Here is a 6,000-nt window from a genome sequence, read left to right on the forward strand (position 1 = left end):
GTAACGTATGTGCATCAGGGATATATATGCACAATGTATAGTAATTTTTTTTTTTTGTACGTGCTTTTTTAATTTCCATGTCAGTTGTTAATGTGTTTGTATGAGTCTTTTGTATGTTTTGTATGATGTTAAGGAAAAGAAAAAGACAAATCTTGGATGTTGCATATTATGCTGTGGAAAGATGTCTTGTGAATATTGGAAAGATTTGTGCAAAAATATCAATAAAAAAAAAAGAAAAAAAAATACGTTGACTGTATGCCCAGCCTAAGGCAGCGCTATTATTTAAGAATACGTTGACTGTATGCACAAAAAAATAAAAAAGTATTAAAAAAAATATATATATATTTTTTGTATTATATAAATATATATATATATATATATATATATATATATATATATATATATATATATATATATATATATATTTTTTTTAACCTTTAGGGGGGGCCTCGCGTTTAAATCTCGCACAGGGGGGGCCTCGCATTTCTCCCAGACGGCACTGTCGACATGTACTGATTTTGTGACTTTGTGAAAAGATTTGAGACTCTGGTCATTATCAGAGGAGGGGGTTCAACTGTGGTCTCACTGCAATCTTCTATAATCCTATCACCACAACACCAACAATAGTCTGAGGTTAAGGTTACACGAGTAGCCTAAACATATAACCATCCCCTTCTCTTTTGTGCCTTCAGGGCTCGAAAAGTGGGCTCGTCCGGGATTTGAACCCGGGACCTCTCGCACCCTAAGCGAGAATCATACCCCTAGACCAACGAGCCACATCTTTCCTTGTGAATAGTCCATAATCTACTGGAATTCCTTTCAACTGTTATATGCATTGGATTGGATTGTAGTCGTGGCTCTAAGTCTAATTACTACTCTGTGGATATGACAGGGTTGGATTTATGCTCTACTCTTCCCCTAGTGGTTGAAAATAGATACTGCTTCTAATATATTACTGGAATTAACCAAACTGACTCGATGCTATACTAGACACTATAGTGTAGTCGATCATTGAAAATGTTGCATTATGCGATATTTTCACCAGTGACTTGACAGGCCTATGGACAGCCAGGATTGTTTTTTTTGTGGATTACATGGTCTAGTTTGCTACAGTGCCATATCCTGACCTAGGCTGTACTGGTAGTCGGTTTTATAAATATCCTTATTGTTATTTTCTCGTTAGGTTCAAAACTAGGGCTCGTCCGGGATTTGAACCCGGGACCTCTCGCACCCAAAGCGAGAATCATACCCCTAGACCAACGAGCCACATCTTTCCTTGTGAATAGTCCATAATCTACTGGAATTCCTTTCAACTGTTATATGCATTGGATTGGATTGTTTGATTGATTGATTGATTGAAAACTTTATTAGCAGATTGCAGAATGGGTACAATACAGTACAGCTCAATACACACAATTGTTAAGGGGATGCAGACCAGAGAAAGACTTTCGTCTTGTTTACATCAGGGTCCCCCATTTTCAATTCATCAGGACATATATGACATACATGACATACAGATAGTCAGTACTGCTACATCTATACATTTATGACATACCAGATTTGCAAATACAGTAGTGTTTGTGATACAGAAGGAGTCAAGAAAAGGGAGTATATACATTTGATGTAGAAACTGTACATTGGAGGTGGTTGGGGGGGGGGGGGGGGCACACTGTATAAACAAGCAAAACTGTACATTGAGGGGGGGGGGGGAGACACTGTATAAACAAACAAAATTGTACATTGGACTATTGACAAAACCATACTAGGTAAATGACTGTACATTGGAGGGGGTTGGGTTAGAATATTTACAGGGGCCAGTGTTGAATTGCAGTCTCCCGTAGGTGTCCCTTGAGAGAGGTTTTGAAAGTGGGTAGTGATCCACATTCCTTTACAGCTTTGGGTAGGGCGTTCCACATTGATGTGGCATAATTGCGAAACGTGTTTAGTCCCTTATTTGAGCCGAATCTGGGTTTAACATGATTTGTGGAGCTCCCTCTGGTGTTGTGATCGTGGTATTCACTGACCTTTGGGAAGTATTTTGACATGTACATGGGTACCTTGGTCCTGTAGTGTATCTTGTAGACCAGGCCCATTGCAAGTTGCTGTACTCTGTCGTCTACTCTAAGCCATCCTAGGTTGTCAAAGTGGGCAGGGGTGAGGTGGGTTCTAGGAGTAAGGTCAAGCAGTAGTCTGACCAGTTTGTTTTGAGATGTTTGTAATTTTGTTTTTAGCGCCTTTGAGGTGCTTTGGTACCATGAGGTGCAAGCATAGTCGTAGTACCCCTGAATGAGTGCTCCTGCCAGAGTCTTCAGGGTATTCTTGTTTACCAGAGAGGAGATCCGGTACAAGAATCGAGTTGGTTGGTTGACTTTTTTTATTACATTGGATGCCATTTTGTCACTGGAGAGATTAGCCTCTAGGATGGAACCCAGGTAGGTAATTTCATCTTTCCTTGTGACAATATTGTCACCCACTGTAACTGAGAAGCCGTCGGTCTTGCTGAGTTTGTTATTTGAACCGAAGAGAATGGACTCTGTTTTGCCCATGTGTAATGATAGTTTGTTATCAGCGAGCCATATGCAGATTCTGCCTAGTTCCGAGCTGAGGGTTTTTTCAACCTGTAACTTGTTCTTGTCAGAGACCAGCAGGGCTGAGTCGTCCGCAAACAGGAACAAGTTGCAGTCACAAGCTGACGACATGTAATTTGCATAAATTAAGAACAGTAGCGGTCCTAGTATGCTTCCTTGTGGAACACCACAGCTCACTGTGAGGGGGGGGGATAGGGTACCGTTTACCTCCACCATCTGTTCCCTCCCCTCAAGGTAGGATTGCATCCAGCTCACTGATAGACTATCAAAACCAATTGCTTTTAGCTTGTCAATCAGAATGGAGTGATTGACCGTGTCAAAGGCCTTTTGTAGGTCCAGCATGACCATGCCGCAGTATTTGCCTGCGTCCACCTCTTGTTTGATGTGGTCATTCAAATAGAGAAGGCATGTGTCAGTGGAGTGGGATGTTCTGAAGCCAGATTGGAATTCGTAGATTAGATTTTTTTCCGCTAGGTACTTTTCGACCTGTTCGTAGACTATTTTTTCCATGACTTTCGAGATGGAGGTGAGAATAGAAACAGGGCGGTAGTTGCCTGGGTCTAATTTGCTGCCCTTTTTGTGCAGAGGGGTCACCCTCGCAATTTTGAAGTCCTTGGGGACGTGTCCCTGTTTTATGGAGAGGTTTATTATGTGTGTGATGATTGGGGTGATGGCGGCTGCTGAGTCTCTGAGGAATTTGGAGGGGATGTTGTCATGGCCAGTGGCCTTGTTAGGTTGGAGGGCGCTCAGTTTATTGAGTACCTCATCTGTTGTTACCATTTCCAGCTTGAAGTCGTCCTTGCGGACCCCTAGGTTTTTGTAGTAAGCTACTATGTGTTCTACCCCATAAAGCCCTGAGTGGGAGGGTAGTTTGTTTACCAGTGTTGTGGCTATGTTTGTGAAGAAAATGTTTAAGTAATTGGCTACATCCAGCTTGTCTGTGATGAGCGTGTTGTAGTCGTGGCTCTAAGTCTAATTACTACTCTGTGGATATGACAGGGTTGGATTTATGCTCTACTCTTCCCCTAGTGGTTGAAAATAGATACTGCTTCTAATATATTACTGGAATTAACCAAACTGACTCGATACTATACTAGACACTATAGTGTAGTCGATCATTGAAAATGTTGCATTATGCGATATTTTCACCAGTGACTTGACAGGCCTATGGACAGCCAGGATTGTTTTTTTTGTGGATTACATGGTCTAGTTTGCTACATATCCTGACCTAGGCTGTACTGGTAGTCGGTTTTATAAATATCCTTATTGTTATTTTCTCGTTAGGTTCAAAATTAGGGCTCGTCCGGGATTTGAACCCGGGACCTCTCGCACCCTAAGCGAGAATCATACCCCTAGACCAACGAGCCACATCTTTCCTTGTGAATAGTCCATAATCTACTGGAATTCCTTTCAACTGTTATATGCATTGGATTGGATTGTAGTCGTGGCTCTAAGTCTAATTACTACTCTGTGGATATGACAGGGTTGGATTTATGCTCTACTCTTCCCCTAGTGGTTGAAAATAGATACTGCTTCTAATATATTACTGGAATTAACCAAGCTGACTCGATACTATACTAGACACTATAGTGTAGTCGATCATTGAAAATGTTGCATTATGCGATATTTTCACCAGTGACTTGACAGGCCTATGGACAGCCAGGATTGTTTTTTTTGTGGATTACATGGTCTAGTTTGCTACAGTGCCATATCCTGACCTAGGCTGTACTGGTAGTCGGTTTTATAAATCCTTATTGTTATTTTCTCGTTAGGTTCAAAACTAGGGCTCGTCCGGGATTTGAACCCGGGACCTCTCGCACCCAAAGCGAGAATCATACCCCTAGACCAACGAGCCGTAGTAATAAAGAATGAAGTACCGGTATTTACTTTTCAGGAATGTGTGACTGACGTGTCTGCTATACAGCTTGGTAGATAGTCAGACAGCGACATCTAGTGGTGACAATAAGGCCACATTGATGGGGGACAATGTTGTCGTAGGCATTTTCGACACCTTGTACTTTGGGAGTCATTCATCACCATCATCATCATCGTCATCATGTTTTCACAAATTCAAGGTTTCTCTCACTGATTTCAAAATTTTATTTTCAAGGCCCACTCAATGATCTACATTTAAATGAGATGAGATTAAAATGCACAGTACAACGAAAATTAGTTTGGCATGGCATCTAACCAGAGTGTAAATGTAACAATAAAGTGCAATAGCAATATACAATGTACAGGTGATTAAACTGGACTGGAGTATATATAAACGAGTACTACTGAGTAATAATAATAAGATGTATGTACAGTGTTATAGTATTATTATATACAGTGATACAAGAATAAAGACACATAGTATACTGGCCAGCGGTATAGTAAGAGTAAGTTAAAGGATATATAGATATAGTACACATGTATATGTAAACAGGAATATTATGCAGATGTGGATAAATATATAAACGACCATCACGTCTGATCAAGCTGTTGACTCTGAATCTAGGTAGTGAATCACTACCCACTTTCAAAAACACTCTCAAAGAACACCTACGGGAGACTGCAATTTGAATCTGGCCCCTACAAATGTCCTAAACCAGTTGTACAGTAAATGACCAAGTATGGCTTTGTCAGTATTCCAATGTACAGTGTACAGTGTCCCCCACCCACCCCCTACCCAACCCCCCCCCCCCCCCCTCACCTCCAATGTACAGTCCCCCCCCCATTACTAAATCAAATCAAATCAAATGTATTTGTAAGGCCCGACAACACACGTTAATGTCCCCATGGGCCGGACACGTCTTCTTTAAACAAGTCAAAAAGAAACATAACAATAAGTCAAGAATAAAACAAGAACACCATAAGGTCCAACAAATTTTAAATAAATGCAAAATAAATGAATGAATACTACTCCCCTTTAAGCCATCTCTTTACTCCATTCTTGAATCTTTGTGCATTAGATATGGTGTTTAGCTCTCCAGGTATGCTATTCCACAGTACTGCCGCAGTGTATAAAAATGACTTCTTTCCCATTTCACTATTCAATTTAGCTGACACCATGTCTGTGTTGCTCCCTCTTGTATAAAGTGCACAAAGTCGCTCTCCTGCTGGAACCTACATAAAGTAGCAAGCTAGCAGGAAAAGGTTCATGTTGCTTGGCAACAGTCCAGTCATGGAACTACTTGTGTTGGCGAAGTCAAATCAATTATGAAATAACAAACAAATCAGAATCTGTTGTTAATAATAAATAAAGATCCCCTGTCCCCCCCTAAAAAATAAAAGGTATATCATACTTTACTTTTTAATGTAGTATTTTTTAATTTTAATTTTTTATTTAACCTTTATTTAACCAGGAAGTCCCATTGAGATACAAGATCTCTTTTGCAAGGGAGACCTGGCCAAGATGACAGCAATAACA

The sequence above is a fragment of the Notolepis coatsorum genome, assembly GCF_963971535.1.
Source record: "Notolepis coatsorum genome assembly, chromosome: 18".
Lineage (NCBI taxonomy): Eukaryota > Metazoa > Chordata > Actinopteri > Aulopiformes > Paralepididae > Notolepis > Notolepis coatsorum.